Genomic DNA, 9,994 nt, shown 5'->3' with positions numbered 1-9,994 from the left:
ATGTGCTTGAGATGCAGATCCATTTTATTCTTCCTCTCTTGCATAACTATACTTGCATGTGAAACTGTACACTCAGTGGAATCATTTCATCAGGTAAATTTACGTTCGGAAGTACATGCATGTTTGCATCAAGTTTTCCATATATTTTACTTGTAAAACACTGTCAGCGTTTTGATGTGCAAGTAAATTTTGTCTGTATAAAACAGTGTTATGCAGTGGATCCCCCCAATTCATGATGTATACTTATAAATTTAAGGTAGTATGCCATTCATAGTAAAAAAAATTAACTCCTTGCAATTCCACACAGATGTGTTTTCCTCCCACACTTGCACCTGTGGACAACTAACTTCAGAATTTTTTGTACATTAACAGTTTGCATTCTGGCCCAGGCACTTTATATGCATTTTGTAAGAACCTCATAGATGTTGACCTCACAGATGTGGAATTTTTTTAATTCAAAGAGGAAAGGATGGATGCATTTCAGATCTCCATGGGTTCCATAGCCAGCCCTCTTATAAGCCTAATATTCTATGCCATTCATAGGTCAGTTATTGTATTTTACAAGTCTTCAGTTGTATTTATAATAGGTACAATATGTGAGATGCAAGTGGTGAAAATGAGCTGTGAAATCGGGAGTCAGCCTGACATACTATATCCATATAATACTTTGTTAAAGTTTTGGTTCCAGGAGACAGATCAAGAATGGCAGGTATTGCCAACAAGTCTGGTCAAAAGGTACTTGCTTCAAACCAAACCTATCTTATAGGCTGCTTGGCTTTATGTAGAGGTTTGTTATTCTCTACACTGAGCGAAATGTCAAGTATAATAAAGGTCTGCTATGCACCAAGTGTCTTTCCGCCATTGTAAAGCAAAGCTGGTAGACAAAGCTACTTAATTATGTTCACAGAAAAAGCACTATAGGAAAATGAGAATGGTATGATTCTGGTGAGAACTCCAGATTCAGAGAAATGAATCACTCCTGATTAACCCTCCCCAAGTACTTTATTACTTATCCATGAATATAATAATCATGTGGAGCCCTAAGCCTTTTAAGAAAGGGCATTGAGTGCTGCACAACAAGATGGTAGATGGTGAAGGGAAAAGGTGGAATTGTAGAGGGAGTGACATTGTCTGATAGGATGGAAGTCAGAGTTGATTTTGGATATTGGCGACAGTTAAGACATCACGGAGAAAGCAAAGGCGCGACCTATAGAGAAAGAGAGCAAAGGTGGGGCCTTCAGAGAAAGAGCAAAGATGAGACCTTCAGAAAAAGAGAAAGAAAGCAAAGGTGGGAGTGCCAAGGAGAAACTGGGTGAAACGTTGCTTAATTAATTTGTGACTTTGTTTACATATCTATTGGCATTTTGCAATTCAGTTCACAGAGCCATGACATGCCAAACACTAGTTAAATGCGAATCCAGCTGTGGATAAAAAGCATATGACATGATGCGTGTCGCCTATACATGAATCCAGCCATGAATAATATAATAGGCAAGAGAACATGAACCTTAGCTCATGGATCTGTGCATTCACTAACTCATGGATCTGTGCATTCATGAATATAAAAGTCCTGGAAGGAAAATAAGCATAGTATAGCTTAGCAGGTGTTAATGTTGACAAGCAAAATTCATTGGAATAGCTTTTTGATTACAGATTTTGTATTTAAATGTGAATGGACAGTGAAGTTAATTTGGTTGAATGGAACTGAACACATTAAAAAGAGGAACAGTACTATAAGGATATGTCGTTATGTGCTAAAATATTGTTGTTTGTTTATGTTATTGTGGTGTACTCATCCACTTATGTATCTTCTGATTCTCACATATAATGAACAAATACATGTACCTGCTTACAGGTTTTTTTTAAAGCTCTTTCTCACACTGCTGTGTTGTATATGTTAGCTTCAAGTACAGTGTCAATTTAAACTACATTTGGTTAAATTAAATAGATACATTAAGTAACAATCTACTGTTCATTTACAATACAATCCTGGTACATTAACTACTTTTGATCAATATTATAATTTACTGTACATACTGAGGATAAGACAAGAAAAATATATGTTTACAGTATATTCATTTTATCTCAAACAGAAATGGCTGTAATGTATTTCAACTTAGCTTGTTGTTGTATGACTAAGTGTCACTTGCAGCTCTTATATTTGCTGTGTTTTGCTAAGTGAATCCATCACTACACATTAATTTTCGGCTCACACTAATATTACACCAAAGATATTAACAACTACAGCCACTCCTCACTTAGCGACGTACTCATTTACTGATGCCTCGGACTTACGACGGGCTCTCTGACTAGTGTGTATACCTAAATAATGTATATTAGAGATGATTTCCTCTATTCTGTTTATTACAATATTCAGTACACTACTGTATAAACATTTTAAAAATATACCTGAAATGATATAAAGGATGCAAAGGTGACATTAAGACAATATCAGAGATAGTTGGCACAAACCCACTACCATTATTGTATGCTCCTCACTTAGAGATGAATTTGTTTACCGATGTGTATTAGGAACAGAACTCTGTTGTTAAGTGAGGAGAGGTTGTACTGTAAATGTGCAAGGAAAAACGTATATAACTTCTGAGTGGAATATGAACCAACTTCATAGAGTAGAATACAGTTGGATCAATGGATGTTTTTCTTTTTTCCATACCTTGAATGAGGTTTATTTAATAACACAAGTCATTCAGTTAAAATGAAAATAAAATCTACCTTAAACAAAAATATACACTGCATATTGATCACAACATCCTTGACCACAGGAAAAGAAGCATAAACACACTGACTGGGCATGTTGCTCTTTATGTAAGTTTCATATAAATTGAGACTAGTAGTTACTATGGCAACTAGCACAGTGAATGTTGTCAACCTATTATGGTAATTACCATATTCGTCGGTTGTTTCAACTATCATGGCAATTATCATTCATTGGCTTATGCTCTTATAGCAATTACCACATTCACAGGCTGTCAGAGTAGTATGGCAGCCTCTCTCAGAAGCAACCAAGCAAAAAAAAAAAAAAAGTGCAGAAAGGAAATGATACTTTTTTCCTCAGTGTAGTTGACAGCTGAAAGCACTATAACATGTGACAAGGTGCAGAACCACTGAAAAAAATAGTGAACTTCAAAGTGCTTTTGTGATTTCTCACATTATTAAGGTACAGTTCCTTGATAATGTGAGAACTCACGAAAGCGCTTGGAAGTTCACTATTTTTGTCACAGTACTTTTTCTGCATATTGTGATATTACCTGTTTACTGTGATCTTATTGCATGTGTGTAAAAAAAAAGCTTATGAAGACCTTCAAGAGGCAGGACAATAGGAAAGTGTACAAGATATTGTTATCTTTACTGCCAAAACGTTTCGCTTCAGTCGAACGCAGAAGTGACAAAAATTTGAGACAGCAGAAGCAATGCAGAGGTATAGATGATGTGATCATTCCATCAGTGTTGTAGTAGTGATTTGAGGTGGTCAGTCCCTCAGCCTTGAAAAGCATCCATCTTAATAGTCTCCTTTTCTCATTTAGAAAGTAAAGATACCAAAGTGTTGCACATATTCTTATTCATAAACTTATTACCTTTATAATGAACTTCATTTTTCAGGTGATACAAACACTATTGTAAAAACAGACACACACACACACACACACTGTTTTAATACAACAAATTGTGTCATATACAGTGGAATCTCGGCTTACAAATTTAATCCGTTCTGTGACCTTGCTCTTATCCCGATTCGTTTGTATGCTGGGTCAATTTTCCTCATTTAAATTAATTGAAATGGCATTAATCCATTCCAGGCCTGCTGCAGTGTTCCTCATTTCTTATGTTCTTATGTTGATGAGTGGAACAATCTGCCTTGTGTTGTTATTGGGGCTAAAACCTTGGGTAGCTTTAAATTTGTGTTGGATAAATACAGGAGTGCGAGGGGTTGGATGTGAGTGGGACCTGCACATAAGTAAATATAATTATCAAAGCATATTGCTCGGGTAGCACTGAAAATTTAGTTGGACAAATATTCTGTTAGTGGGATGGATTGTGAAGGACCTGCCTAGTATGGGCTAACAAGCCTACTGCAGTGTATTATTATTAGTACGTATAATAATAATAATAATAATAATAATAATTATTATTATTATTACGTATTATTAATTTAGGGAGGTAGAGCACAGATCCAATTCCCTTGATCAAGAGCCCCTCACCAAGTAACCTCCCTTGAGGGGGAAGTTCGTATCCTGAAATTTCATTCGTATCCAGAAGCAAAAAATCGATCGAGTGACTGTCCGTATCCTGAAAAATTCGCATGGTGGGCATTCGTATGCCGAGGTTCCTCTGTATTGTGCGTAATTCAAAATAACTGAATTTCTTTAGCATTTAAATATTCATTAATTCAAAATTTAAAAAAATAAATGTACTCTGTCATACAACAATAATTCTTGTGATATTTAGTAGTCAAATATATTTATGTAACATAAATGGTACAGTGTGGCTTCAGTGTGGTAAAATCAAGTACCAGGCAAAATATATAGTCAAACTAACGCAAAGAATAACAAATATAATGAAACGCTATTACAAGGAAGGAAGAAGAGGCAATGGGCCGACAAAGAAAAAATATGAAAGCATGAGCATTCATTAATATACATCTCGCTCACAGTTTCCTGATTGAAACGTTTATATTTAAGGCTGTTTCGTATGTCTTTGCCAAATTAACCATTGTTTATGTTGGTATTCACTGTGGTTTTTGTCTTCAGGTTAAGACATGGTTGCATCATTGATTGTAATGAATTTACTTGAGAAGCAAACTATGTATAATATATACATATACGTACATATTATTCAATGACAGTTGTGTATTACAACTGAATCTGAGTTCATATATGTTTAACAAAGCTTTTATAGCATTAGTCCTTATTCATCAACCTAGTCACCAGCCCTATGCATCAACTTATCTGTTAATTTACTGTCAGCTTATTAACCTATCATCAACTTATTCATCAGTTTACTCATCAAGTTACTCATCAATTTACTCGCCAGCTTAACCACAGACGCAGTGGTTGGGGGACTACTGCGTGAACACACAATTCTAACTTTCTTTTTCATTTATGATAAATGTAAATATCACATTTCCAACTTATTATTTATAATATATCACATATTTCACTTATTCTTTATTGTCTAGTTAACACATTTTAAGGGGTAATAAAGCACAGACTTTTATTATCTAGGGAAAGATAGCAAAACCTGTCATGTAGAAAAAATCATTAATTTTATTTTCTTCTATTCTGTTTGATTCATTATAAGGATGCACTTCTCTTAAGACAATCATGCAGTATGATTCATGTCATGCATGAAAAGATAATTGGAAATACTAATTACAATGTGTCATTATCATTAGGGTTTTGTTGTAGTTTCAAAGTTAGAAGCCTAGCTCTCAGTTATTCTTTCTTTGTATGAAAGGCTGAGAGAGAGACATGTAGTAGGACAAGCCTTTTATTGGGAAAGCTTAAAGCTTTCCCAATAAAAGAAGAGTCCTTTTAAATCATCATAGAGCAAAATGTTGGCTCAGTAAAAGGGCTGCTCTGCTTCCTGTGTCATTTTGCATTTATTTCTTTCATTGGTATGATGAAGGAAATAATGAATGCATTTATACTGAATGCAGTTATACTGAACTTTTATTGATGATGTTTTGCCCAAGCACTAGACTTCGTCAAGGCAAAAACAGTATGTGAATTGATAAAGCCCATTGCCTGGGATAAACGTGAAAGATTCTGAATATCTACATTTGTGTCCATTACCTGGGTGTTTCCTTACCATAACATACCCAGCATGCCCTTACCATGATGTTGGTATCTCACACTGTAACATACTCTGTATACCCTTACCATGGTGTTGGTATCTCACACCGTAACATACTCAGTATGCCCTTGCCATGGTGTTGGTATCTCACACCGTAACACTCAGTATGCCCTTGTCATGGTGTTGGTACGTATTTCACACCGTAACATACTCAGTATGCCCTTGTCATGGTGTTGGTATTTCACATAGCAACATACTCAGTATGCCCTTCAGCCTATCCATTCCTTATCATGAGTTATAGCAGGCTGTTTAAGGTAATACTTTACATAATTGTTATAAACTTTTCAAATTGTCGTATGGATTTCTCAGAGTCACAAAGGGGAAGATTTATCGTTTCTGAACAATGTGTTTAATGTAGGTAGTGTATCTGTCTTAGATGTACGTGACGGTAATCAGCTGTGGTGAGAAATATTTAACTACTGTATTAGTGAATCTATTCACTTTGTATTCTTTGGAATTTCAAGAGAATTTCAAGGGAATAAGACAATGAGAAAATGCCTGTCTGTCATGTTTAATTATCAGATTAATAGATTATTTTATTGGTAGCCTTATTGACAACATGCAGAATTCTGTATTTGTGGTTTAAACGGCATATGGACAAATATTTAATATTATGGTCCCAGTGTTAACTTTATTTACTCCTGTCACATTAGGTGCTTGTTCATTGATGTTAATATCATAGCGGTGCTGGAATTAATCAAATGCAGAGATCATTATTGCATTCATTTACTGAGAAACGCTAAATCCATAGGGCGTCATACAGTGCCGGGTTAATGAGAGTTAATTAAACAAGAACTGATTCAAGTAAAGTTCCCTTGATCAGCATCCTTTCACTAGGTACTTTGATCAGTAACACTTCACTGGGTGCCTTGATCAGCAACACTTCACTGGGTGCCTTGATCAGCAACACTTCACTGGGTGTGACAGTAAAGAGAGATACAAGAATCTATTAGATACGAATGTTTGTACACACATAAGGGGGATTACCAATAGACCCCTGGCTGTCTTCAAGAAGGCACTGGACAGGCACCTAAAGTCAATACCTGACCAACCAGGCTGTGGTTCATACGTCAGCTTGCGTGCAGCCAGCAGTAACAGCCAGGTTGATCAGACCCTGATCCACCATGAGGCCTGGTCTCAGACCGGGCCACGGGGGCATTGACCCCCGAAACCCTCTCCAGGTAAACTCTGGCACTTGCCACTAATATGTCACTTTCCCTTTGATTAAATCCCTTTCCATTTTCAGAGGATGGAAGTAAAATGGCTGTATTTCAGTGTGAAAAACACATTGTATGCTATTATGAAGACATATACAGTATTGAGTATACGTTTAGCCGACCAGGGGCTTTTTTTCAATCCACTGAAGCCCCCGATGGGCGAAATGTATCCTCAATGTCTTGATAATTGCATGCCATGTGTTTTTCACACTGAAATACAGCCATTTTAGTTCCATCTTCTATATGTGGAAAGGGATTTAATCAAAGGGCAAGTGACAAGCTAGTGGCAAGTGCTAAAGTGTGTGCAAACATTCGTATCTAATAGATTCTTGTATCTCTCTTCACTGTCATACCCAGTGAAGTGTTGCTGATCAAGGCACCCAGTGAAGGGCTGCTGATCAAGGCACCCAGTGAAGGGCTGCTGATCAAGGCACCCAGTGAAGGGTTGCTGATCAAGGCACCCAGTGAAGGGTTGCTGATCAAGGCACCCAGTGAAGGGTTGCTGATCAAGGCACCCAGTGAAGGGTTGATGATCAAGGCACCCAGTGAAGGGTTGCTGATCAAGGCACCCAGTGAAAGGTTGCTGATCAAGGCACCCAGTGAAAGGTTGCTGATCAAGGCACCCAGTGAAGGGTTGCTGAAGGCACTGCTTACTAAATTTTGGCATGGCCTTATTTCCCTAGGTGCAATTTCCATGGGATGTAACTTTGTATTTAGAGATGTATTTTGACCCGCGAGAGTTCTCAGCCAACACCATTTGCATACAGATGAAAACTGAAGACCAGTGAGACTGCTATGTGAGCTGGGATAGTGTTTTGGAAGGGCTTGTGAATATATTTACATGACATTAATTAAAAAATAATGTTTACAAAGCTTAATCAAGAAGAGGAGATAGATTTTAATTGTGGTCTTAGCTGAAAAATAGGGCAGTGTGTATTTTAAAGACTTGAAGGGAGAACATTTTAAACTGAAACCACTTAAGTAAAGAACATTTACCGTGGGATTATTAATTAACTTTTTCGAGTATGTTGTTGGGTATGACTCACAGATGACGTTCTTTCCTACATCATTAGGAAAGTTAGTAAATGTGATCCAAGTAATAAAGTAGATCCTCCATTGTTGAGATAAATCTTCAGTTAGGAAAGTTCATAATTACTGAAATGTATTCTCAGTAAGTCTCATAAAAATACTTTTAGCTGGAGTGGTTTTTGTCAGTGCGTCTAATTATTAATATTCTCCTGGGAAATTTAAGGTACTGTAGTCAAGTTTAATCTAACGAAGAGGAGAGTAGCTTCAGTTCCATAGATCAGGATCGCTCTTCATGCATCAAGGCATCTTCTTTGAAGGGCCTGAATGTGCAGGTTTCCAGAAATTTTGGAAGGACAGCAAATATTTTGCCACAGGGTAAACATTCTGATGAAGAGACTTGACCTCTGACCCAGTGGTAAATAAATGAGTTAGCAGAGCTTTTTGATAAGATGGACTACATTTTTTGATAAATGACTAATACTAATTATAGAAATACTGTATATGGAAACTCATACTTAAGCAGGCATCTTTAATGTAAACACAGCCATATGTTAAAATAACTTACAGCACCATTAACATGATATAAATTTATTAAAAATCAACTGATCAGACAAAAATGCAGATTCACTACAACTATCAAAAGTTCAGAGATTTTTTAAAATACTATAATAAATTTAACATTAAAGTTACGATGCAAGTAAATATCAGTATTTTATCGACCAATGAAAAACTGTCAACATTCAGCATGGGGGCACGAGTGTACAGTTGCTTAACTCTAGTCAAGAATCTCGCTGGGTCAAGGGGAGAGCAAACTTTGTGACTGGTTTTCTTACGTTGAGATGTATGTGTTGGGATCATGGAGAGGAGGCGAGTATGTCAGAAACTGAGGATACTGTAAACAGGGCAAAAATGAATCTTACCTTGATAAAGTACTGGATATTTACATAGTGCATAATATATCTGAGACATATAATGATAACCAGAAGGATGAGATTAATTTATTAGGGGAGAAAAAGTAATTATTCCCCCAGCAGCTTTCCATTTACGCATAGTGAGAAATACTACGAAGGATTCATAAACTGGATAATCTGATAACATATGATTAAAGCAGAAAACAAAATATATTTTATCAAGTAAATAGACCCTTAATGATTCCCTACATTATGCACAATGAATGAGAAATTCATTATTTACATTAAGTCTTTCTTGAATATCTTTTTTTCCCCCAGTACTGTGCATATCAAAACAAGTGAGTGAATGATGTTTGCTATCAGTGTACAATAATATTATGTGTCTTGAAACACTTAATATGCTGTGCATTACTTCTTTATCTTCCAACGGACACGCTAATCAATTTCAGTTAGACAAAGTTAGTGTTGGAGAGGCAGACGGGCAGGGAAAACAGATCCATTTAGTCTGTAGCAAGTATGTGTTGCTTTTAATGGCATAATAATTTTGGGCATAATGTACCTTTTTGTCAGTATATGTTGTATTGTGTATTTGTATAAAAAATTAATGTTATAAAAGTATATAGTAAGTGTCATAAAAATAACTCGTGAAAGGAATGGATTGTTGCAAGTTACCGATCATGAGATATTGGGCAGATTATGAAAGCAATGGTCTACTGTGGTGTTACTGAATTATTTTATATAGTTTTTCATGTTACATCAGTATTTCAATAACACAAGCAAAAGTTTACTGCAATTCTTATATATATATATATATATATATATATATATATATATATATATATATATATATATATATATATATATATATATATATATATATATGCATTCTTTATGCTAATCAAATGAACTATCTTCACTCTTTGGACTTTTAAGATAAGAGATAAATAGGTTTTTAGTTAGTTC

This window comes from Cherax quadricarinatus, chromosome 50 (genome assembly GCF_038502225.1).
Source record: "Cherax quadricarinatus isolate ZL_2023a chromosome 50, ASM3850222v1, whole genome shotgun sequence".
In the NCBI taxonomy this organism is placed as follows: Eukaryota; Metazoa; Arthropoda; class Malacostraca; order Decapoda; family Parastacidae; genus Cherax; species Cherax quadricarinatus.
The sequence above is the reverse complement of the archived record's forward strand: the minus strand, read 5'-3'. Positions refer to the sequence as shown.